At 41.7% G+C, this 27,185-nt stretch overlaps 1 pseudogene; it reads left to right on the top strand.

The window, feature by feature from the left end:
- Window positions 1–18,329: 18,329 nt before the first annotated feature.
- On the top strand, window positions 18,330–25,490 carry LOC126078817 (HLA class II histocompatibility antigen, DQ beta 1 chain-like; annotated as a pseudogene).
- The last annotated feature ends 1,695 nt before the right edge of the window (window positions 25,491–27,185 follow it).

Here is a 27,185-nt window from a genome sequence, read left to right as displayed (position 1 = left end):
ATGCTGGAAGTTTTGTCACTGGTATTTCAAAAAGCAGTTGCATCACTCTTGGTGGACAGGATTCAGCAGAGCTTCCAGTCTAAGACAGAGTAGGAAGAAGGACCTGGAAGTTTACTTCCAAAAAAATTTAGCCAGCAAAAACGTTATGAAAATCAATGGAACATGGTCTGACATAGTGAGGAAAGATGAGCCCCCCAGGTTGGAAGGTACTCAAAAGATGACTGGAGAAGAGCTGCCTCCTCAAAGTAGAGCCAACCTCAATGATGTGGTTGAAGTCAAGCTTTTGGAATCTTCATCTGCTGATGTAGCAGGACTCAAACTGGAAAGAAACAGCTGCAAACATCCATTGATAATTGGAATATGGAATGTATGAAGTATGAATCTAGGAAAATTAGAAGCCGTAAAAAATGAGATGGAATGCAGAAACATCAACAGCCTAGGCATTAGTGAGCTGAAATGAACTGGTATTGACCATATTGAATCAGACAGTCATAGGGCCTAGTATGCCAGGAATGACACGTTGAAGAGGAATGGTGTCGTGTTCATTGTCAGAAAGGACATTTCAAGATCTCTCCTGAAACACAACAGTGTCAGTGATAGGATAATATCCATATGCCTACAAATTAGACCAGTTAATAGAACTATCGTTCAAACCTACGTACCAACCCCTACGGACAAAGATGAAGAAACTGAATATTTTTATCTACTTTTGCAGTCTGAAATTGACGAACATGCAATCAAGATTCACTAGTAATTACTGGTGATTGGAATGTGAAAGTTGGAAACGAAAAAGGAGTTGTATCTGGGAAATAGGGCCTTGGTGATGAAAACAATTCTGGAGATCACATAATAAAATTTTGCAAGACCCACTACTTCATTGGAAATACCTTTCTTCAACAACATAATGTGAGAGTATACATGCGGACCTTGCTGGATGAAACACACAGGAAGCAAATCAACTACTTCCATGGAAAGAGAGGATGGAAAGGCTCAATATCATCAGTCAGAATGAGGCCTGTAACCGACCATCAATTGCTCATATGCAAGTTGAAGTTGAAGAAAATTAGAACAAGTTCAAGAGAGCCAAAGAACGATGTTGATTATATCCCACCTGAATATACAGACCGTCTCAAGAATATATTTGATGCATTGAACACTAATGACCAAAGACCAGAAGAGACGTGGAATGACATCAAGGACATCATACCTAAAGAAAGCAAGAGGTCATTAGAAAGACAGAAAAGAAAGAAAAGACCAAAGTGATGTCAGAAGAGACTCTGAAAGTTGCTCTTGACTGTCAGTAGCTAGAGCAAAAGGGAGAAATGATGAAGTGAAAGAGCTGAACAGAAGATTTCAAAGGGCGGCTTGAGAAGATAAAGTATAATGAAATGTGCAAAAACCTGGAGATAGAAAACGAAAAGGGAAGAACACGCTCAGCGTTTCTCATGCTGAAAGAAAATAAGAAAAAGAGCTTGAGTTGCAATATTGAAGGATTCTATGGGGAAAATATTAGAAGGCACAGGAAGCATCAAAAGAAGATGGAAAGAATACACAGAGTCGAACCAAAAAGAATTGGTTGACATTCAACGATTTCAGGAGTTAACATGTAATCAAGAACCAATGGTACTGAAGGAAGAAGTCCAAGCTACACTGCAGGCATTGGCAAATACAAGGTTTCAGGAATTGACAGAATAGGAAATGAGATGTTTCAAAAAATGGAAACAGTGCTGGGAACGCTTACTTGTCTATGCCAAGAAAATTGGAAGACAGATAACTGGCCAACAGACTGTAAGAGATCCATATTTGTATCCATTCTAAAGAAAGGTGGTCCAACAGAATGCACAAATTATCAAACAGTATCATTAATATCAAACACAAGTAAAATTTTGCTGAATATCATTCAAAAGTGATTGCAGTAGTACATCGACAAGGAACTGCCAGAAATTCCAGCCAGATTCAGTAGAGGACGTGGAAACAGGAATATCTTTGCGGATGCCCGGTGGATCCTGGTTGAAAGCAGAGAATACCAGAAAGATGTGCACCCGTATTTTATTGACTATGCAAAGGCATTTCAACTGTGTGGATCATAACAAACTATGGATAACATTGTGAAGAATGGGAATTCCAGAACACTTAATTGTGCTCATGAGGAACCTGTACATAGACCAAGAGGCAGCCATTTAAACAGGACGAGGGGATACCGCATGGTTTGAAATCAGGAAAGGTGTGCCTCAGGGTTGCATCCTTTCACTATACTTATTCAATCTGTATGCTGAGCAAATAATCCGAGAAGCTGGACTATATGAAGAAGAATGTGGCAAGAGTACTGGAGAAAGTCTCATTAACAACATGCAATATGTAGATGACACAACCTTGCTTGCTGAGAGCAAGGAGGACTTGAAGCACTTACTGATGAAGATGAAAAACTACAGCCTTTTTTTTCAGTATGGATTACACCTCAACATAAAGAAAACAAAATTCCTGACGACTGGACTGATAAGCAACATCATGATAAACGGAGAATATATCGAGGGTCGCTATGAGTTGGAATTGACTTGATGGCACTGGGTTTGGTTTTTTGTTTTATTGAGGGTACAAAGAATTTCGTTTTGCTTGGATCCACAATCAATGCCCATGGAAGCAGCAGTCAAGAAATCAAATGACACATTGCATTAAAAGTAAAGGTGTTACTTTAAGGACTAAGGTGCACCTGACCCAAACCATGGTGTTTTCAATTGCCTCATATGCATGTGAAAGGTGAACAATGAATAAGAAAGACTGAAGGACTGATGCCTTTGAATTATGGTGTTGGTGAAGAATATTGAATATACCATGGACTGCCAGAAGAACATACAAATCTGTCTGAGAAGATGTACAGCCAGAATGCTCATTAGAAGCAAAGATCGCCAGACTTTGTCTTACATACTTTGGACATGTTATCAGGAGGAATCGTCCCTTGTGAAGGATATCATGCTTGGTAAAGTAGAGGGTCAGCTAAAAAGAGGAAGACCCTTAAGGAGATGGATTGACACAGTGGCTGCAACAGTGGGCTCAAGCATAAAAATGATTGTATGAATGGTGTAGCACTGGGCAGTGTTTTGTTCTGTTGTACATATGTTTGTCATTGTCAGATGGATTCCACTCGACCACATCTAACAATAACAACAAATGATGGGATTAGTCAGTTTTGCTCTCCCACTAGGCTTAAAATGAACCATCCCAGAAGCAGGAGGAGAGGATCTCACCACCACCAAGAAAAAATAGCCGGGAGTGGAGTGTATCCTTTGGATCCAGAATCCCTGTGCTGAGGAGCTCCTGAAACCAGGAGACAGAGAGAGAGCTGTAACACTGAAGATGGCAAGAAGCAGTGGCAGGAGAGGTAGTAGAACCAGGAGACCAGCAGGTGATGGTATAGGGGTTTTCCAACCCATGTAGCTAGAGCTGAGTACTTTGGGCAAAGGCTTACTGGTGACTGGGGTGCCTCTGGGCACTTATCTGCAGAGTGAAAAGAGGTTTGTCACACTTGCCCAGTAGGGCAGTGGCCAGGCTGAGGGGCAAAGAGATTAAGGGGTCAGAGAGAGGCATGTCTCTGGGTATGGCTGAGAAGGTGCTGTCCTGACCAAAGAACTGTATCTTGAGTGTTCCTGAATCTGTATTGTATGTAACTTGTTACTTCCCTAATAAACTGCATTACTCTCAGTATGGTCTGTGAGTTCTGTGCAGCTATTTCAAGGAATTATCGAACTCAGTGGAGGAAAGGGTGCCTTGGGAGGGGTGGTTCGTGTTGGAACTGGTAAAGATGGCAGAGAGAGGAGGCATGTCTGAACTCTGTATCGAAGCAATCGGTCTCGAGCTGTTGATCTTGATTCTCCTTCTGTCTTGTGATGTTAGAGGAGGTCAGAGGATGCCTCCCTATGCCATTTTAGAGTGTTCTACTCAAAAAACACCCCTGATTCCAAAAGGTCAACAACATTTAATCCAGAGTAAAGATAAGAAGATGAGGAGGCAAGAAATCTAGAGTACTGGAAATGGAACAAACAGAACACAACTAATGAGCATGTTGACACAATGTGAAAAATGAAACTGTCATTGATAAATTTGTGTGGAAATTGTCAAAGAGGAACTTAACATGCTGTGTAAACATTCACCAAAAACACAAGAAAATATTATTAAAAGAAATACTGTATCAGCTACTCATTTTAATGCTCATATAATCCACTAATTCTCATACACCTCACAGAGTTTAGCTGTCTTACGAGACTGCACTTACATTTGATTCCCTTTGACATGCTTAGTGTTTTTTTCTGTAATAAGTTGTGTTTGTTGGGACTTAGAATATTTACACAGTGTCTGTCACCGAGTATGCATCTCCCCAAGTCAGAGTGCATCTGCTTCTACAGAACCCCGTCTTGTTAGGTTTCCTCTAAGACAAAACCCTCCATGTTCGTTGAGGGCCAAGCCTACTTCCAAGGTTATTCAGGCGGATGCAACCTCCATGAATAAAGCATTCAAAAAGTCATGCTTGAGCTATACTTTAGAAATTATCCGTCAAGGGAACCCTGCCTTAGTTTACAGATATTCTGGGTCTGAAATCATCTTTCTGAGTTTATTTCTATGCATGGAAAGCTTCTTTTGCTTTCACCACTTGGAATTTTCTTACTTAGCTTGTGTAGCTTACTGTCAGGGGGCATGATTAGGTTTTGTCAGTTTCTAGTATATTCTGTCTGCCAGGTGACACTAAAATTGTTTTGAGTGAGCAATGTAATAATCTCCCAGAATATTTGTATAGTCCACCTTGTTGAACTCTTGTACCAGAAGGACAAGTAGTATTTCCCCTGCTAACCATCTCCTGAACCTTGTTGAGTTAGAGAGATGCAGGGATAATTCAGCAGAAAATGGACAATACTTTAACCTAATATAATTAATTAAATGTCTATTGAAGAGATTCTGATATAGGAATATATTCAATATTCACTGTAAGAAGCTTTATATAAGTCTCAAGTATGATAGTTACATTTTTAAAAGTAGGGTATTAAAAATGAAATGTATCAAAGATTTCATTTTAGAAAATAAAAATGAAAGTCATTTCCTCTTTTTATTTCCCTGACTATATGAATATTTTAAAATCATTTTTTCTTTTAAAGAAAGTTGTACATAGAAATGGTTTAAACATTCAAGTATTTCTATAAGGCTTGCTAAGAAAACAGCAGACCGGCCCTCCTCCCCATTTTCTCTTTCCAGACACGGAATCTATTAGAGAATCCCATTTCACAGGTGAAACCTGAGGCTAAGAGAGGTTAATTAACAAAGCCAGTTTCTCATGGGTAGGAGGTGATGGAGTTGTGATAGGAAATCCCTTTGGCCCCAGGGTCTGAGCTTTGAGCCACATTGCTTCTAAATTGTAGGGCCTGGTGCCAAGTTTCACTGAATTCCCTGAGGGCCCAGTAGATGCAAAATCTCTACAGTGGAAAATGTCTTTTCTCCTTAAATTTTTCCTCCATCTGTGCTGTATCCTTGGTGAGTGGATCACTACCCACCTGGTCCCCCACACATCTCTTCTCTCCCCAAATACAACTGATGAAAACCCACTGTGCTGTGTGCTCGCTCGTGTCTCTCTGACCTTCTGCATCCCCTCTCCCCTGAATTCCTGCTTTAGTTCTGGACCCATCCTGTCTGGCCTGGGTTACTCTCACAGCTGCCTAACTGCTTTCACTGGTCCCCACCAAAGTTTTCTTTCTAAAATGTGAAACTGCTCATGATACTTCCCTTATTATCCACCTGCACAATGGTTGACCACCAGAAGACAAAGTCCTAGCATGATCTATGAGGCATCCATTCATCCCTAACCTCTAGCTTCATCTGTCCCCTTTGCAGTTCACTTTTCTGAAACTGCTTTCACCTTTCTCAATTCCCCGCACATTTCACGTCTCCCAGTCTCTTGTGCTTCCTTGGACTTGGAAGCCATTGTCCACTTCCATCTGCTTCATTCTCACTAAAACGTTTTCTTAATCTTTTGTGACTCCAGTGTCCTTTAGACATATTTCTGCTGAGCCCTACCTGTTTATATGTCTTCTAGACAGTACCCAGGGCTCTGTGTCTTGCTCAGTTTTTATGTCTCCAGGGCTCAGCAGATTGTCACACAAAAAAACCAAAAAACTCAAGCCTGTTGTTGTCAAGTTGATTCTGACTTGTAGCAACCCTATAGCCACTGCATAGGAAACACTAAGAAATTCCCCACAGGGTTTCCAAGGAGTGGCTGGTTGATTTGAACTCTCGAAGTTTTGGTTAGCAGCCAAGCTCTTAACCACTGCGCCACCAGGGCTCTGTCAGTCACACAAGTACAATATAATTAATGACTATACTTCATTGGCACTGCCTTGTTTGTTATCAATTTCCACCAATAAAAATAAATGTATCCAATCTTGTCCCCTTTGCCACATCACATCCTCAGAGCAATAACCCTGAATGCTGCATAACAAAGATTGAGTTTCTGAACTACTTCCACCTGGGTAAGGATTTCTTATTCAGTTCTTGTCCCTGATCCGCCTCCCTCCCTGCTCTGTCTGCAGCTTTTAGTTTTTGCACGTCACAGATACAGAGCCTCTCTGTCTTCTATGTTCTACGTTCTGATTTGGGCAGTGAGCAGCAGTGTTCTTCATTTCAATCGCACTTGTCTTCCCTGTCTTTAAATGCTTCGTATTTAATTGAAGGCACAGCTTTGATGGATTGTCTGTAGGAAAGTTTCCTGGTCTCTCTCTGGCCTCCAACAGGCCATGTTTTCTGCTTTTCAGTGTAGACAGAGTGTGTGTAAGATTCTTTTTAAGAACCAAGAGCAAATTGCCCAATACATAAGTGAAAGCAATTCAATTTTTTACTGCAGTCTCTTGAGAAATATCAAATTGGGATTATATTTCTAATACCAAGAAAAATGACTTAAAATTCTCTTTAAACATCTTTCTTAAAAATCTCACACTAGAGTCTCTTCACTCACCACAAAGCTTCCTCACCATCATTCTGCTTTCCCTTCCTTCCACCTGATAGGTACCTTTATGATAAAGCATGTTTCAAAAGGCTTGTCTCCTGACCCCTGACACCACTGAACTCCAATCCCCATCAGCTACTGCCTTTTACCCCAAAGACTTGGCATGACTCCAGAAGAGTAGAGTGGGCTCTTCTGTGCCATGGAGAAGTGGAAAATATAACTTGTAACATGAAAGATACATTTCTATCTCCCATCTCAAAATTTCCTCAAAAGGTATCAGCTCCCTAGAAATGTATTAATTAAACTTCTCAATCTCATCAATTTTAACATATATTAGGTTCTATTCCTGTGTAGCCTATTTTATTCCATAGTTATTTGTGTTTTGTAGCGGTCTGAACATGTTTTAATTGTTTATAATAATTTGTAAACATTAGAGCAGTGGTTAAGAGCTTGGCTCCTAACCAAATGGTTGGCAGTTCAAATCCACCAGCTGTGCCTTGGAAACCCTAAGGGGCAGTTTCACTCTGTCTTGTAGGGTCTCTATGAGTCAGAATCGGGTTGACGGCAATGGGTATGTATGTAGATGGTATTAGAGAATCATTCCTCAATTTTTTTATTAATAGCTATTTTTCTACATTTTCTATTGAAAAGTCAGAAACATTAATAAAACTATCTTATTGAATTTTGGATTAAAGCATCATCAAATCTATGTATTTTGTTTGGAAAATAGACACAAGCTGTTCAAGAACATGATATATTTCTTTATTAAACTTTTTTCTGTCCTTAAGTTAACTTGTGTTCTTTTCTGTGGATTACACACATAGCTGGTAAGGTTTATTACCTGATATTTTGTATATTTATTGCTATTATAAAAGAATTTTTTTCTGGAGCAGACTTAGTGGCTGAATCTGCCAGCCACAACTGATGCTACCTCAAATCTCATCCTCATTGGTTGGAGAGGAAAGTATTTAATGAGGCTCTGGGATTTCACTTAAACTCAACTTTAGTAAATCCTTTTTTTTTAAAAAGCAACATCCCATACGTGGTTATGCTTGGTGTAGTGTAGCCATATTCGTCACCCAGGGTAACTCTCTCCTCTTCAGTGAGCCAGGCACGTGATAAAAAATCCTCTCTGTGGTTACACAGTTATTGTTCTTCTCACCCTAAGTGTCTGAGCTGCTAGTTTTATGTATTTACTTCCAACTGACACTTTCCTTTCCAGCTTCTTACATGAAGTCTTGATTAGTAAAATAATTTAGACTAATCTTCTCCAACATAATAATTTACCACAAACATGAAGAATATTAAAAAAAAAAAAAAACGCATGGCTGGCTGCAGAGGCAATTCTGACTCATAGCGAAATTATAGGACACAGCAGAACTGCCCCATAGGGTTTCCACGGAGCATGTGGTAGATTCGAACTGCCGACATTTTGGTTGGCAGTGGTAGCCCTTAACCACTATGCCACCATGGTTAGGAATATACAATTTTGAAGTCATTTCTGTACAAGAGCACAGCCTGAAAACACTGATAGAAACCCACTGCAACTGGGAAGGGGAACACGGCTAAGAAAGAAGCTTTACCTGGGGGTGAGGAGAGAGAGACAGGAACACATGCAAGGTCCAATGTTACCTCTGGAAGAATTGCAGGAACTCCTGTGTCTGGCCACAGTGCTGAGACCCAAGTCCACAAGACTGAAGCTTTATTAGGACATCGGAGAACAACCTCATCCCACACCCCTTCACCATGTTAACAAGCATTGAGTAAAAACAACAGTAGAAAAGAGCTGCAAGAGACAGTGTTTCCCTGGGGAACAGTATACAGGGAAGATAGAAAGCTAAGCTGGAAACAAACACAAGGTATTGCCAGAGGAATTGGAAGCCATTGACACACGGAGGGTAACCATAGTAACAACAAACTTCAATCCCAGTTCAACTAATGACTAAAAAGGAAAAAAGCCAAACCTATTGCCCTTGAGTTGATTCCAACTCATAGTGACTCTACAGGACAGAGTACAACAGCCCCATAGGGTTTCCAAGGAGCACCTGGTGGATTTGAACTGCCAACATTTTGGTTAGCAGCCATAGCTCTTAACCACTATGCCACCAGGGTTTCCATGAATAAAGTCTATACCAACCCTGTAGTTTAACAAAAATCTCCACAATACTGGCGAGGAAAAGAAAAGGTATGTTTGTGCCCATGGATAAAAAAATACTTACCTCAGCATCTTCTGTCACAGATTATGTCTGGAAATCCAACAAAAGATTATGAAGCTTGTGATAAAGCAAGCAGAAAAAAAACACAAAACAAAAAGCACAGCCTAAAGAGACAAAGTAATCATCAGGACCAGGTTCAGATATGACATTTATGTTGAAACTATTGGACAAAGAATTTAAAATAGCTATAAAGTCTTGAATGGGAAAGAGAGACTGCATCTAAGATCAGGTAAGACTGATAGACAATTTCAGCAGAGAGATAAAAACTATAGGAAAGAATCAGAAGGAAATGTTAGAAATAAAAATACATTAACAGAAATTAAGAATGCTTTTGACAAGTTTATCAGTCAACTTGCCACAGCCATGGAAATAATCAATGAATTTCAAGTTGGTCAATGAAAATTGCCCAGAGTGAAATACAAAAAGAAAAAAGGGAAAAAATGAAAATGAAGGTTGTAAAACTTTTTAGGCAAACATATGTTAATCTGTTTGATATGGTACCGTAGCTCTTGGATTCTATTCTACTTTTTTCTTTTTGTGTTTCATTTTGGATAATTTCTATTTGGTATTATATTTAATTTTAAAATTTTAAATAATGTTTTCATTTAGAAATAATTATAGCTGCATTAGAAGTTGTAAAGACAGGACAGAGAGCTCCTGTATAGTCTTCCCTCATTTGCCCCCAATAGTTCTTAGTTATCTACAGTACAATATCAAGACCACGTGTGTGTGTATGGTCCTATGTCATTTTACCATACGTGTATAATTTGTAACCACCACTGCAATCAAGATACAGAACTATTCCATCACTACTAATATCTCTTTTGTGGTACCCCTTTATGTTCACACCCACCTCTCCCCCCTCCGCCCACCATTCCTAAACCCTGACAACAACTAATTTACTCTTTGTTTATATAATTTTTACCAGTTTGAGAATGCTACATAAATGAAACCATACAGTCTGTGAGCTTTTGGAGACCCTGGTGGTATAGCGGTTAAGTACTGCAGCTGCTAACCAAGAAGCTGGCAGTTCAAATCCACCAGGGGCTCCTTGGAAACTCTATGGGGCAGTTCTACTCTGTCCTGTAGGGTCACCATGAGTCGGAATTGACTTGACGGTAGTGGGTTTGGTTTTTGGTGAGCTTTCGAGATTGGCTTTGTAGCTCAACATAATGCCTTTGAGTTCTATCCAAAGTGTTGTGTGCACTGATAATTCATTCATTTTTTATTGTTAACTTATATTGCATGGCAAGGATGTACCAAGTTTGTTTAGCCATTTGCCTATTGTAGGACATTTTAGTCATTTCCAGTTTTTGCCTACTATGAACAAAACGTGTATGAACAATCATGTACAGTTTTTTGTGTAGACCTAAGTTTTCATTCCTTAGGGACAGTTGCCTAGATGTGTGACTATTGAGTAATATAATAAGTTAATTTTTTAAGAAACTGTCAAATTATTTTGCAGAGTGGAGGTTACATTTCACATTTCCACCAGGAATGTATGAGAGATCCAGGTTCTTCGAATTCTTGCCAATATTTGGTATAGTTACTATTTTATTTTATAACTTTGCTAATACTTTGTTGAATATGTGGTTTGTAAATATTTTGCCCAGTCTGTAGCTTGTTTTTTTCTGTCCTGTTAACACGATCTTTTTTTCAGAGCAAATTTGTTAAGTTTTAATGAAGTCTAATTCATGGATTTTTATTTTATGAATTGTGTTTTTCCCAACATATTTAAGAAATGTTCAGCAAATCCTAGATCCTGAAGATTTTTTTTCTGTTTTCATCTACAAGTTTTATAATTTTAACTATAAATTTATAATCCATTTTAACTTAGTTTTTTTTTTTAATAAGGAATAAGGTTTAGATCAAGGTTCCTTTTTTTGCCTATGCATATCCACTTGCTCCATAAGCAATTTCATTGTCTCAATTCTGCTCCTATAACCTTCTATTCAGTTGTCTAATTCTGAAATTTTATTGTTTATCTTTTGTATTACCAGTTGCTGTCTCTGTATGGTTTCTAGCAGCCTGTTTATTCTGTCATTTCGTTCTTGTACTGTTTTCCTGAATTCTTCTATTGCTTTATCTGTGTGTTTCTTGCCTTGGTCTGAGTATTGCTTGATCTCCTTCCTGATGTATTGGAGAGCTCTGTATATTAGTCTTTTGAATTCTTTCTCAGGTAGTTCCATTGCCTCATCTTCCTCCAGAAGGTTTTCTGGTTCTTTATTTTGGTTGCTTGCTGGAGCAATCTTGTTCTGTTTTTTACGTGATTTGATATTGACTGTTATCTTTGAGGCATCAATAAGTTATAGTATTTATTTACTTATTATACTTCTGTTTACTGCATCTTGTCTTTTTGTTTTGTTTTGTTTTGATATGCCTGAATAGGGTGTGTGCATGTGCTACTTTGGTTGTTGGCACTGTTGAAGCTATCACATCCTGTCTTCAGGTGGTCAGAGCAGCCACTAGGTGTGTGAGTTTGAGAGTCTGTTTGCTGTTCTTGAAGGGGTGCAGCTATTCAGGACACAGGTGTCTGGGTCGTTGGTCACTGAGTGTGTGGTGCAGACTCTTATCTACAGTCCTATGTGGGCAGGGCTGTGTAGGGGTGTTTGTAGCAGGCACAAGTCTCTGGCTGCAGTGGGGGATGATATATGGGGCAAGGCAGGGGGCTTTTGGTTGTCCCCAAGTGCCTGGAATGGAGGACATGTCCCTGTCCAGTTCAGCACGTAGTGTGGGAGTAGTGCAGCCCGTCCTTGGGTGCTCCGTGCCATTGGCTGGAGGGATTGGGAGGCACCACTAATTCTCAGAGCCCTGTCATGGGTGGCTAGACAGGTTGGATGGTACAGCTGACCCTCAGACCCCTGGAGTGCATCGGTGAACCCCTTTCTTAGGGGGTGGAATGGCATTGCATGTCACAAATCTGAAGCTCCACCTTGGCTGCTGTAGGTGAAAATAGGCTTCAAGTTTATGCCTTGCTGTTTTATGCTGATGAGGGTGTGCATGTTGAATTGACCCACAAGGGACCGGATGGGGGTGAAGGGAGCTGGAAGTCTGTAGACCCTGTATGCCAGTGACTGGGTGAAAGGGCAAGCCCTCCAGACCTTTGGAGTTCCCAGCTTAGGGGTCATGGTGTTGTTGAATGTTGTGGGACTGGTGTTGGAGCAGGGTGGAGGATGGATGAGATGGATGAGGGGAAGGGAGTGCGTCTCTGCTTTGAGGCTCTGGTGGGGGAAGGGGTTATTTTGCCAGCATGCTCTCTAGGTTGGGAGCTTTCACTTAACTCTTGCAAGTCTGGTGTCACTCCCATTTCATTCTGGAGGTGTGTGCAGATTTGTAGCTGCTTGGTTGCATCAGATGTGGTGGGCCTTGGCTTGGGATGTTGCTGTTTCTCTTAGCCAGAGTGTGCTGTGCAGACTCAGCTGGCAGGGTGCTGGCGATCCTCTATCTGTAGTTCCCCATTTCAACTGCTTTTGAATTTTCTCTCCTTCCACCTGCCTCTCAGTTCAATTCTTCAGGTTTGTCTCTGATGATTAGAGTTCCTTGATTGTCATATATATTTGATTCACTTGTTTTTTTTGGGGGGGGAGTTGTAGTCAGAGGGACCATAGGAAGCATCTGACTCTTCTGCCATCTTGACCCTGCCAATCTAAATTTATTAATTTACCAATTTTTGTTTAAGGAATAACTTTCTTCATCTTATTGTTTTTCTAATGAATATTAGCAAACATATCACCATTATAGGTAGAAAATTTTCAGTTCATATTTACTTTGCTTTTGAAAGTTATTTTTTTTCAGAATTTTTAACATTTTTAGGATTCTTTTGCCAATTTTTCTTAAGGATCAATTCACAAAGTTTATGAAATTTAACAGAACACATTTTAAAGATTTTAAAATGTTTATTTTGAGTTATATTAAAATCATTTTTAAAACAACCTCTGAAATTTTCTACACAGTGTAGGTGATCAGTTTTTTATTTTGTCTTCATAAATGCGTTTGTTATGAAGCTTCGTGGAAACTGGGAGCTGTGTTCTGGCAGAAGGATGGAGTGGCCTTTCTACATGCACATAGTACATAGCAGAGCCTGGGCTGCTGCTCCCAGAGCACAAGAGAAACAGGGCTACGGGAGAGCAAGAAGGCTCCAGAAATTTGGAGGCCTGTGAAGCAGAGCCCTCTAATACATTTCCAAACCAAATCATCAAACACGAATTGCTATAAACTTTAGATAAAGAAAAGACATGAATTTAGCATAAATTAGTAATTGTGGTAAATTTAAGCAAATTGTTGGCAAATTGGTTCTTCAGTGGACTAAATTGGGTACATCAAATAGACCTGGATCATGTTTGGATCCCATAAAGCAAGAGGGTCACTATAGACCTTTTTATGATTCCTTTTACACTGCTTCCAACGTAACTTTATGGATGGAAAAATATGTTTTAGCATTCTTTCCTTAAATCCCCTCTATTGTTTCTAGTTATATCGTGAAGAAAACCCAGGCAACTTTCAATTGTGCCATATCCACCTCACAAAGACTAGGATTCCTGAGTCCCACCCTCTAATCATTATCCCCCTAGTCTTGCCAGACCTCTCTGTCTGCATTCAGGTGTGTGCCTTTGTCTGGAATTAAAATAGCCCTTCATCTGCTTTTATCTACTGACCTATTACCTCCTCTGAGAAGCAGACCACAAAGCCTTTCTACCTCGTCATGACCTCTTCCATTAACTCCTCATTTTCTTCATCTTGAAAAATTATTATTTATGAATTAATACAACCAATGATAATCCATGTCTAATTCATTGTTGCCATCTCTTGCCAAGAGAAAATAAAATGACTGAATCAATGGTCACGACTCATTTTAAAGCTTTACATGTCCTCTGAACCTTCAACACTGCTCAGTCATGTCTTCAGTCAGCAATATCTGACATTAGTTTTACTGACTGTTACAAGCTTTTGTCTCCTTTCTTATTTTTCCTCATATTTTTTCTCCTCCAATGAAGGCAGGAACTGGTATTTTCATCTTTGAAACACAAAACCTTAACCCTGTAGGTATACAAAAATATTGTGAAGTGACAGTACCCGCCATCTGAGATCTGCTGGTCCTTTGGGAAGGACCATGTAGATGTGTCAGAGCTTAGACACAGGAGCCCCTGATTGTGAGAGTACAAAATGCAGGGTGCTCAGGCATGCGGCACATGGCAGGGCTTTTACAATTAGAAGCTAGAATGAGGAGCAACTTCCTCTACATCAAATCAACATGCATGAAATAATGACCCTGGACTCTCTGCCATTACAGCCTATGTATTTCACAAAGCTTCATTCATTTTCTTCCTTGTTCATCAATCTGTATTAAGACTTTGTGTTTTGTATTCAGGTTTCCATATTTGTGAGCCCACAAAGAGGAGGAATAGGTCCTGAGATCTGAAATGATAGTTACAATCACAGTAGCTCTTTGGAGGTGTTCAGAGGGAAAATGCAGTAGATTCATGATCAAATGCATTTAATGTACTTTCCCTTTTCTCTTTCCCTCCCTAATGATGAGGTAAGAATGGAGATTGAAACCACATTGATTCCATCATCTGAACAGAGGTGGGAAGGAATAAGAAGAGCTTTCGGTCTTTGTTAATGATGTTCACAAAGATGAATTCACAGCTATTACATTAAAAACTAATGTGTATGTAGCTCACCCTGGATTACAGAGGCTTTTTACAAATTATATTTGCAGTTATGACAGCAGTGCTGTGAGGTGTTTGTTCTGCTTTACAGACGAGGTGAAACTAATTCTACCATCCAGAGATGAAATGATTTATCCAAGGTCACTCTGCTACTGACTTTACTCTTTCTTCACATTCTCTCAATTGTTATTATAAAGATAAAACTTGGTGCACAATAAACACATGACAAGGAAGATTCAAGAGCTTATATATGGGAAATTTGTATATAGCTTTAAAAAGCTTTAGAGAAATCTGGAAGTAATTAATTGGTTGATTTTTAATGAAGGAAAGTATTTCTAATTATATTATGACTGGCATTAAGGAAACTATAGAACTCTCCGGGACATACAATTTTCTTGATTCCTGATTTGAACACATAAAAGTGTCCCAAACAGTCCTTCTGGTGACAGGGTGATTCCCATGTTCACATTTAACCCCACTGAACAAGCACAGATTTCAAGAGATGCTGACTAGGGAAGATAGCATTCCCCTGAGTTTCCAAAAGGAGGATGTTCACAACTTTTCTCTTCTACCTTAAGGGAACAGGAGATGTCTTCTAAGGAATGTCTACTACTATAGTGTCTCCAACTACTGTAATCCTAATCAATATTAACAATCTTTTCTATACCCTCTTGTTACGGATTGAATTGTGTCCTTCTCAAAAGATATGTTGAATTCCTAATCCCTGGTATTTGTGAAAACGACTTCGTTTGGAAATATCCGTTGCTGCCAAGCCGCTTCCTACTCATAGCGGCCCTATGGGACAGAGCAGAACTGCCCCATAGGTTTCCAAGTCTGTAATCTTTATGGAAGCTGACTGCCACATCTTTCTCCTGCAGAGTGGCTGATGCGTTCATACCAACAATCTTTTGGTTAGTAGTCAAGTGCTTAACTGCTGCACCACCACGATATAGAGCCTTTGAAGATGTTATCAGTTTACATGGAGTAGGATGGGTCCTAATCCTGTATGACTAATGTCCTTATACAAGAAGACAGTCATGTGACGATGCATCTACTAGCCAAGGTATGCAAAGTAATGAATGCCTGGTTAGTGGTGTCACTATACGGGCGTGGGTGTGGGGTAGGAGCAGACCATACTGGTTCACACTTTCAGGGGATGTGACCACAAATGACTATTAAATTTTGTTTCAGCACAAATTTATTATTTTTAATAAAAATATCCCTATAGTTAATTATAACAACAAAAACACTTTTCATAAGACCGGCTTACATGTATCAATATACTTACAAGGCTAAAACTCTATGCTAATTTGCTTCTTGGACCTTCTAATGCATTCTAATGCAGCTGTCATTATTACCAATTACAATGATGCTATGAATCACATGGTTTGTCTACACACTGTAAGCAAGAGCTATTGTTTTCATTGCTGGTGGTGATCTTACAGATGCTGATTTTGTTAAAATTTCTGGTGTTTTAGCTACAATATTGTGGTAATTCTTATCTGTGAGCCTATATCAATAATTTTCTTGAGAACAAAGTGGTAGTTAAAGGAAAAGCAGAAAAACATAAAAAAGTCTTCTGCTCAGTTACTAGTAGTGCTGTAATTCAATGCAGAAAGGTTTTACAAAACATTTCTTTTGTTAATATTCACATAATCTATGGAATACTCCATTTAAGGAATTTACAATTGTATTTATCACGTATTACTCTATGATTAAAATTTATCATAAACTTGTACATATAACAATTATTTTCATAGAACTCTTGCCATTACGTTTAGTGATATGAGGGAACTACGATTTATGAGTAACATAGTACAAAAACATTACTAAGGATTCTGTATGATCTGGTATGGGAGGAGGTCCCGGGGGGGGGGCGGTGACACCATGAGTTACCGCACTGGAAGACACCAAACCTAGTAACACCATTGTGCCTGGTGCTATCAGAAGCTGTAAGAGACAAAGGAAGATCGTCGCCTAGAGCCGGCAGCCCTGCTCACACCCTAGATTTGGGCTTCTAGTCTCCAGAACTGTGAGACAATAAATTTCTGTTCTTATAAGCCATCCAATTTGTGGTATGTTGTTACGGCAGCCTTAGGAAACTGATACACCTGTTTACCCATGTGAGACACACCCTCATCCTAAATACCCTGCCTCCCTAGTGGCCCAGCAGGTGATTCAGGTGAGGCACCCCTGAATCAGGGTGTTTGTCTGAGTCGCTTTCCGCTCAGGCCAGCCTAGCAGTGGCCCTGAGTAACATAATGTGATGCGGACAGTGGCAAGAATGCTGGGTCCAGTGGAAGCAGATGGCATAAGCCCAAATAAGTGCTGGTCAGATGAGGTTTTAGCCGATCTGAAAAAGAGTTATAAGCTGCTTTTTTTTTTTGGCAGCTGAAAACCTGTGTGAAGAGGCCTGTGAGATTGGGAAATCCCCTGGTCTGAGACAGCCTACACTTCACAGCTCCAGAACAGGACTGTCGGGTCTCTTCTCTTTAGCACAGGAGTGAGGAGGCTGGGCAGAGCCCTCTGTTTACTCTGAGAGACCCTGGGGTGGGGTCTGAGGGCACTGAGGGCAACTTCAAGGTCCTTATCTGACCATTACTCCCTGCCTCCAGCCTCATTCTCAGTCTGAGTTTGGTGTTCCTTCTTTATGCTTCCATTATATCAGGTGAGAACCTCCTCATCCTGGAGTTACCTTGATCCTGAGTACACCACTATTGGTAGAAGCCAGGTGACAAGTTTTCCTTGTCCCTGGAGCTGTAAAGCTATGCAAATAGTATGGAATATTGGAATAAATCAATATCTTCATGTGCCACTAAAAAAAACTTGTTGCTTCCTCCTGATTTCCTTTTACCTGGTAAAGTTCTTATTCTCTGCTTTTTGATCCTGTTTTCTATTTCAAAAGAACCTAAAATACAAGAAAGAGAGTGACAGAAGGAAGGACAGAGAGGGACTCTCATAAAACACATTAGTGGTGGAATTGCAGCCGAAATCCATTTCCCTCTGAGTACTGTTCTTCCCACCACAACTTAAGGCCCCTCGGAATGTCTAAGAGCAGAGGTCATCTCTGTGACCCTTCTCTGCTTATTTTTCCACACTAAAACCCCTACATATATGAACAAGAGGTTTTAAATAAATATCACAGAGATGTCTATTCTTGAATCACTCTTCTATTTTGGTTACTTAAACCCCTAAGATATTCAATCTCCAGATCCATATAGGCATTTTCTGTAATGTAGAGAAACTCTTTACCTCACGGTTCGTTCATCCAGTGCAATTTGGTGAAGACATGATGCCAGGCACTGGATAGAGAAACTTCATAGAAAGTGTCCGCCCAGAGACAGATGAGGTATTCGACTCCAGTGCTGATTGGTTGGCTTCCTAATGCCTGTCCAATCCTAACATGTGCAGAAGGTTTTTACTCTCTGAGGTGGGTACATCAGATCTCTCAGGTGTGAGCTGTGTTGACTGTCAGTACTCATTTTCCCTTGCTCTTAATTATGTCTGAGAAGATGGCTCTGCGGATTCCCAGAGGCCTTTGGACAGCAGGTGTGATGGTCATGCTGACGTTGCTGTGCACCCTGAAAGCTGAGGGCAGAGACTCTCCACGTAAGTGCAGGGCAGCCACTTTCCAGACCACCACCGTGGGGATTAGGCTCTGAGGGACCCTCAGGCTGGTATGCGGGGTTAGTGATCTCTAGGATCTGAGAACACAGTCTTTTATTAGAAATTTCCTATTTTGGGGAAAGAGGGCTATGTTACATTCTTATTTTCACTTTCAAATAATGAGGTGAGGATAGTCTTCGTCCCAGGGGCTCAACCCTGGAGATGTTATAATGGGAAGGAAGAGTGACAGGACAAAGTGGACATGAGGTTATTTTTGAAGGTATGCTTTTCTCCAAGGAAGATGGCAGGATTTGTTATTTCAGAGTTCTCCAAGATATGGGCTGGGGAAATGTAGGGCAGCAATGGTAGCTGTAGTGTCAATATTTGAAGAAAAAGACTCTACCTTCCTGAGCACAAGTGGAGGATTCATGGAGGCAAATTCTTGGTATTTGAGCAAAGCCAACTGGGTGACCACACACAGGGAATCTTATCTTCAGGTTCCAGTGACTTAGGGTCAAATAAAGACTTGAGTGGGAATCAGAGTCTCGAGTTGATGGTGGATTGAATTTAGGAGAAAAGAGACCATAAATATGGGAAGTAATATATATTTAGTAACCACTCACTTTAGACTAAGGATCAGTATCTTTATATAAGTTCTCCATTAATCCTTCCTAACACCCCTATGTGCAGGTGTTATGAGTCTTTTTACATAATTATGCTTGGTATGAATACTCTATTAAGTAAACTGCCTAAGGTAGTAATTGGACTCCAGTTTATCTATTTTGAAATCTTGTGCTCTTTCCATGAATAAAATGTACCTTTCTAGCAGAGAAGTCTCTGGCTCTTCAGACCACATGGGACTGAAGGAACCTTACACTGTTGTTGGGTAGTAGTGGAAGTAAGCCAGAGTAACCGAGTTGTGGGAAAGAAGGCCCTATGCCCAGAGATCATGAGAATGTGCTTGTGAGGACAATCTTAATGTCAAATTCTAGACCTTTCTGTTGGTCTTCCTTGTTATTCTCTTGAACTCTGGCTTATGTGGATACTTGTTTACCTTTGAGGTTTCCAGGAGTTCTATGGAAAATGGGATTTTATGCAAGAATGTTCTGATCTCTCTAAGTACAGGACAATGTTAATAAACCTGGCTGCATGACTGCTAACCCATAGGTTCACCGTTCAAATCCACCAGGCGCTCCTTAGCAACCCACTGGGGCGGGTCGCCTCTGTCCTATAGGATCGCTGTGAGTTGGTATTGACTAGACAGCAACATTCCCCGCCCTCCCCACCCCGCCCTTTACTCAGTTATAGGTTCAGGCAGGAAACCTGGATCCCAGGGCTTGTTCTTAGGGGCAGGGCTTTCCTTCCCCCCTTTCCTATTAGAAGGCTGATTCTGGAAGCCATCAGAGTTGGACGGGTGGGGCTGGGGAATAGTTGCCCTGAGGACCCCGGGTTCGAGGGGCACAGGGCTTAATTGGATTTGGGACCAGAGAGTAGCTGGCGCCCGAGGCTCCTCCTGGCGGGAATCTCAGGTCGTGGGACTCTGGTTTAGGATTATTCACTCAAGCTGGCCTTGGTCGGCAAGCCTGGCCAGGCACCATGGCTGGTGCGTTGGGGCGTTGGGCTGAGGCCCCGCTGGGGTTTGACTGACCCGCCGGTGATTCCCCGCAGAGGATTTCGTGGTCCAAAGCAAGGCAGTGTGCTATTTCACCAACGGGACGGAGCGGGGGTACGGCTTGAGGGCAGATCCATCTATAACCGGGAGGAGATCGTGCGCTTCGACAGCGACGTGGGGAACACGTGGTGGCGGCGCACGCCGAGTACCGAGTATGGGAACAGCCAGAAGGACCTCTGGAGCGGAGTTGGACTTTTGAGGACGCGCTGTGCAGACACAACTACCAGGTGTATGGGAGCTTCACGGTGCAGCGGCGGGGTGAGGACCTCTCTGTCCTGGCGGGACCCACCCTGGAGCGCTTAGAGCCGCCCAAGGGAGCGAGCGTGGCGCAGTAGGGCCCGGTGTTTGGGGAGCGGCCTCTGACCCAGGTCCCCATACCACGGAGGGGACAGGGAGGCGGGGCAGGCCCCGCGGCGGGGGACAGGGGGGACCTAGAGCAGAGGATGAAGGAGGACTTCAGCAACCCTTGAGTGTTACCTGCAGAAGAGGGCCAGGTCTGTCCGTCTGAACCCAGCCTGCCTAGTAGTGCTAGTCCTCTGCTATTTTTTTTCACCAGTTTTGTAATTCTCGCGTCGTGCCTTATGTACGTTTGCCTCCTAGGTTCGTAGCTTTGCCTAAACTGTTTCCCTTGATGGACATGTTCTCCCTTCTACCCTGTCTCTGGTCCTACTGTGAACCACCTCAGCAAAGGCCTGTTTTCAGAGCTAGCACCTCTGTGAAGCTTAACAAGCTCAGCTTGGTGGAGTTAGGGCTGCCCTACAACTTCCATGACACTTCATGGTGTATAATATTTTGACTGTTTTTTTAAATATTTCATTGGGCTTTAGATCAAAATTTACAGAGCAAATTAGCTTCTCATTAAACAATTCGTGCACGAATTGTTTTGTGACATTAGTTGCCAACGCTGTGATATGTCAACACTCTCCCCTTCTCCACCCTGGGTTTCCAGTTTCCATTCCATCAGTTTTCCTCTTTTCCCACCTTCTCCTCTTTGCTTTTGTGCTGGTGTGCCCACTTAGTCTTGTATACACGATTAAACTAGGAAGTGCGTTCCTCATGTATGTTGTTTGTCCTATAGACCTGTCTATTCTACAGCTGAGGGGTGAACCTCAGGAGTGACTATAGTACTGAGTTAAAAGAGTTTCTGGGGGCCAAACTCTTGGGGTTTCACCAATCTCTGTCAGACCACTAAGTCTGTTTTGTTTTTTTTTTTTGCAGAATTTGAATTTTGTTCTATATCTTTCTCCCTCTCTGTCTGGAATCCTCTATTATGATCCTTGTCAGAGCAGTCAGTGGTGGTAGCTGGGCATCACTCTAGTTGTTCTGTGCTGAGCCTGGTGGAGGTTGTTGTACTTGTGATCCTTTAGTCCTTTGGACTAACCTTTTCCTTGTGTCTTTGGTTTTCTTCATTCTCCTTTGCTCCAGCTGGAATGGGACCAATAGATGTACCTTAGACGGCCACCCACAGGCTTTTAAGATCCCAGATCCTACTCACCACAGTTGAATGTAGAACATTTTCTTTACAAACTATGTATATTTCGACTTTTTGGTTTCAACTCACTATCATTTTAATTCTGTTTTCTTAAGTGGCTATCATTAGCCCTGAAGCTCTTTGAGGTGAAGGAGTATTGAGGGACTGTCTTAATTTATAGTTGTATGCCTGGTATATGACCCAGTGCCTGGCAGATAGTATGAGCTCAATAAATGTTTGTTAGAGAATGAATAAGTCAATAAATGCCCATCCACCTAGGTCCTAGACAAAACTAAAGGCTAAATAGAGCCTTAAATACCGACCTCATTAATTATTCTTTACTATTTTGCTTAATGCTTTATATTTTTAAAATAAACTCTTATTGATGTGGATACAAATAATTTAGAATTTGTGAATGTACGGTCTGGGGGAAAAAAGTCTTTCCTAAGAATAAAAACACTTGAGAAGTGTTGTAAGGCAGATTTTTACTTTCTTAGAAAAGCTCCCACAAGTGGCATATTGGAAAGAGCTGGGGCTTTGGAATAAATAAATCCAAATCACTAAATTATTAAATAAAAATTTGTTACAGATTTTCCTCGGCCTAGCACTTCCGCCTCTCCTCCAGCATCTCTCCAACATCACCATCTACGTCAGGGGTAGAAATTCTGAAAGATAAGCATACCCATTTAATAAGTACCTATTTTTAGACAGTTACCTTACTAACCACCACCTGTATTACGTCATTTAATTTCACAACTACCCTGTGAGCTGAGATTAGTATCACCAATTATGGATGCTAATATTGGTATGTAACACTCTCTTGTTTTTTGGGGGGCCCACATTCTAATGCTACCTAGTACTTACATTTTTGCTATTTCAGTTCTTTTCCATTAAAATTATCTTAACATTTTTTCTTTTGAACTTGCGACCCCTATTTTTACACCCAGTCTGTTTAAGGTGAACCGACAATAGGAGTCCATATAGGTGGCCAGCTATGATTTCTGACATTACGTTCTCGTTAGCCCAGGCCAACCTCTACAAGACTCTCAGAATGTTTTCTGATTTCAGAAAATGAAGTAATTTTTAATAGCAAGGGGGTAGAATAACTGGCTAATAATTAAACTCACCTGAATTTTAAAAGAAAACTGGAAAACATACTGTATCACCAAGTAAATAAAGCATATATTAAATAGTTACTATACCTTCACACCAAAAGGAATCTTGGTGGCACAGTGGTTAAAGTGCTTACCTGCAAACCGAAATGTCAGCAGTTCAAACCCACCAGCACTTCTGCAGGAGAAAGAGGTGGCAGTCGGCTTATATAAAGATTTACAACCTTGGAAACCCTGTGGGGGAAGTTCTACTCTGTCATATAAGGTTTCTATGAGATTTGACTCAATGGCCATGGGTTTGGTTTGGTATTTTTTTCACACCAAAGGACTAAAGGAGGTACAATAAAATGTTTCAAGAGATAAAGGATAAAAAACCCATTGCCATCAAGTCAATTCCGACTCATAGCGACCCGAGATAAAGGATAAAAAAAATAGGATGTGTAAAATAGGTAGGGAAAGGTATGTCATATTTGATAATGAACAGCAATCTGAGAAGATAAAGGAATCGAGGCATGGACAAGCATGATGTTTTATCAGTGTTATTTTTCAAAGTTCCCCAACTTTTCCTTCAAAACATCTAAACTTTTGAAATAACATATTCATTTGTCTGTGTCTGTTACTAGATATCTAGTTCTACAAAAGCAGGGACCATGGTCTGTTGTTAGATTTGGATCCCCAATGTTTGTCAAATACTTGTTTGCTGAATGAAGTAATAAATAAAGCCATGAATGAATAAAATACAGTGTACGTGGCATTTCTGATGTGAAGATGGAAGTTTATGAATTCAGTGCTATAATTTTTTTGTGGGGAATTCACTATAGAAGGGCATTTAAGCTAAGTTTAGGTTGAAAGCTGAGAGGGATGCAGTGTTGATTGGAAAACATAAAAAGTTCTTGTTCTCAAATTTTGTTCTTCCTACAGGCTGAGAATTACAGAATAGAGCCTACTTGAGAAGCATTGCTTTGTGGAAGGATGTGATGGCCCCTGTTGTCCCCCTGTTAAGCAGACATAGAAACGTCTGTAAATTCTTAATTGTCAGTCCATTGTACTATTCATGGGCCGTGGCCAGTGTTGATGGCCTCACACCAGCAGATGAGAGTCTTGTTGTGATTGGGTGCTGTGGAATTGTTTTTAATTTATAGCAAACCATGTGCTTTCTTTACAGAAGCAGATTGCTAGGTCTTTCTCCAGTGAAGCTGCTGGGTGGCTTTAACCTTTCAGTTAGCAGCGGAGTACTTCTAGGCTGTTGCATTTTCTCTACTGTGGGGAGCAGTGGGACTAACAGAAAACAGTGTCACAACCCTAGAGCGACTCACCGGAAACAACCCTGATGATGGCCTTCAATAAACCCAAAAACCAAACCATTGCTGTCAAATCAATTCCAACTCATGGCGACCCCGTGTGTTACAGAGTAGAACTGCTCCGTAGGGTTTTCTTGGGTATAGCCTTTACAGAAGCAGATCACCAGACCTTTCCTTTGTGGTTGTGCTGGGTGGGTTCGAACCACTAACCTTTAGTTTAGCAGCCGATTGCAAACTGCTTGCACCACACAGGGACCTCAATAGGCACGGAAGCAAGAAAGTCGAGGTTTATAATGGTTATTATTTTTAATTGTATGAATATTGACCTGTGTGCTATAGTGATTTATACCTCCAGAATGCTTCAATTTTATCACCATAGTAATCTCCAAAGAATGATTTTTGTCTCTTGAGACTCTGAAAAATAAACTGACTAATGCGTGTTACTGAACTAATAAGTGGAGGACCTAGATTCTATCCAATACTTGGAATCCAGGAATCTTTCTCCTCTGGTACCAATGAGAGTTTTATCCCCATGGGGAGAGTTGCTGTATGGTCTCACATCTTACTCACTGCGCTTTTTCTGTCTCTTCCCCCAGTGGCGCCTGAAGTGACCATCTCTCCAGCCAAGACAGAGACCGTAAACCACCACAACCTGCTGGTCTTCTCAGTGACAGATTTCTATCCAGGCCAAGTCAACGTGCAGTGGTTTCGGAATGACCAGGAGGAAACAGCTGGCGTTGTGTACACTCCTTTATTAGGAATGGGGACTGGACTTTCCAGATCCTTGTGATGCTGGAAATGACTCCCCAGAGTGGAGATGTCTACACCTGCCACGTAGAGTCCCCCAGCCTCCAGAGCCCCATCGTGGTGGAGTGGCATAAGAGGCAGTTTGTTTCGTTTCACTGTGTGACCCACAAGGCAGAGGATAAAGCGCCCTCTTGCCCATCCCATCCCCTCTCTCATCCTGATGGCACTACTGAGCTGGGAATCACTGGAGATTGGAGCACCTCTTACCCCATGGCAAGGGCATCCAAAGAATCCAGATCTCACTGCCTTTCCAGGTACACACTGTGGTCCTGGAACCCAGCCCTGATACCCTGGTGGATTGGCTATCAAGGGTGATTACTGGGATCTTAGGATCTAAGGTTATGGATATGTCCCTGAGGAGCAGAGATTTGCTTCTTTCCATCTCTCTCACCTGCCCATGGTGCCAAGGATCCTTCTCTCCCCTAGGTGTTGTCACTGTGGAGAACTGGGCTCCCCTGGCACCTCCATCTCCTGTACCATTGTCTTTGTTTTCTGTTACTTCCCAAGTGGGACACTATGCAAGTGAGGACAAACATTGACACTCAGGCTTCTGCTCCCCAGGGGCACAGTCTGAATCTGCCCAGAGCAGGATGCTGAGTGGTGTCGGAGGCTTTGTGTTGGGGCTGGTCTTCCTTGGGCTGGGCCCATCCATCACAGGAGCCAGAAAGGTAAGGAGCTCTGGGGGGAATCAGGAAGATGGGCTGTGCTTGTATTCAGGGAGGCCTTTTTTTCTGCCTTAGATGTATCTCTTGCTCCTGACCCTGAAAGGAAAGCGGCTGGGCTGGTGATGGAAAGAGATGGAGAACTCAGGGGGAGACATTGGAATTGGAGTTTACTGGTTCAGAGTTAGCTATACCACAGAGCTGACTGGTGGAGTTTATCCAGCACTTCCTTATGGCTAGTCATTGTCTCACTGGCTCCTCTCTGAAAGCTTCTTCCGTTAAAAGGGTCAGAGCTTCAGCTTCCTTCTAGCAACAGCTTTGTTCACTGTAAGAGTTTTAGCTTAAGATAGTTAATACCCCATGGTAAATGAGTGGGGGAGAGAATGTTACCCCCTAATATCATTTGGGGTGAGTGAGAGAATTTTTTTTTTTATAAGAAGAGCTTTCTCTGTAACTTTCTTTTGTAGGACCTCATGGGCCTCTACTAACAGGTAACAAGTCTTCTGTGACTCAGTGGGGGGCAGGGCAGCAGATATAAGAGGGAAGGGCATGAGGTGAGTGTGCCTGGGCTCAACAGTATAGGTTCGTGGTTCCCTGCTACACGGATCAAGAGTTAGGATAGAAGTTTCTGTAGGAAGCTCCAGATGCTGGCCCTTATTACCAGGTCATAACTTTGGTGACTTTTTTTTTTATGAAACTTGGAGCCCAAGTCCTATCTCGGGTGTTAAACACTGGGGTGATGCCCAGTCTGTGCCGCATATTGATGGCTACCGCCCTGTAGGCATTTCCCAGTGGCTGAAAGAGGCTACTGGTGGTGAACAGAAGGTAAGTTATTATCCAAATTGGTAAAAAGATTGAAACAATTATTCCCTAACCCTTCCTATTCCCCCAAATGGTAAGAGCTGCCCCTGCCCCCCACCCCCACCTCCAACATATCTCCTTAACCTGAAGTTTCTGTGTTCACTTTAAATGATTTCCCCTTTACACAGGTATTGGGGGAGGTATTGATGATATACCCTGGACCTAAGCTCTCTCTGCCTGATGCTGCAGGGGCACTGAGGGGAGGGCAGAGGGTGTGTGTCCCTCAGGGAGCCGTGTTGTGTTCTCGTCACTCTCCCTCTCTCCTCTGCAGGGCTCCTGCACTGACTCCTGAGGATGTTTTGACTGGGATTGCTTCTTGTTCTTCTGTAATACCTGCCTCGTCCTTGACCCGAATCCCCAGCCTTCTGTGTCATCCTGGTCCCCCTGTGAGAACTGAGTCCTGCAGTGGTTCTGACACAGCTGCCAGGTCACCTCTTGTGACCCGTGCCCCAGGGACCTGTCTGTGACTCTGTTCCTGCACTGATCCAGCCTCCACTTTGTGTGCTTCCAGCTGCATCTACTCAGACCTCATGGAGTTTTCTGTTTCTATTGTCACCACAGATTGCTCAAGAGATACACAGTGAACTCATTTAACTGACTATAGAGCTTTTTTCAAAATTAAACATGATTATGACTTATCTGTACTCTGAGCTTCCTTAACTGGGAAGAGGCAGAAAACTACTGTAGGATAAAGGGAATGTATTATGAGGTGACCCATACCATTGCCATCGAGTCGATTTCAACTCGTAGTGACCCTTTAGGACAGAGTAGAACTGCCCCATAAGGTTTCCAAGGAGCTGCTGGTCAATTCCAACTGCTGACCTTT

This window comes from Elephas maximus, chromosome 1, assembly GCF_024166365.1.
Source record: "Elephas maximus indicus isolate mEleMax1 chromosome 1, mEleMax1 primary haplotype, whole genome shotgun sequence".
Lineage (NCBI taxonomy): Eukaryota > Metazoa > Chordata > Mammalia > Proboscidea > Elephantidae > Elephas > Elephas maximus.
The sequence above is the reverse complement of the archived record's forward strand: the minus strand, read 5'-3'. Positions and strand labels throughout refer to the sequence as shown.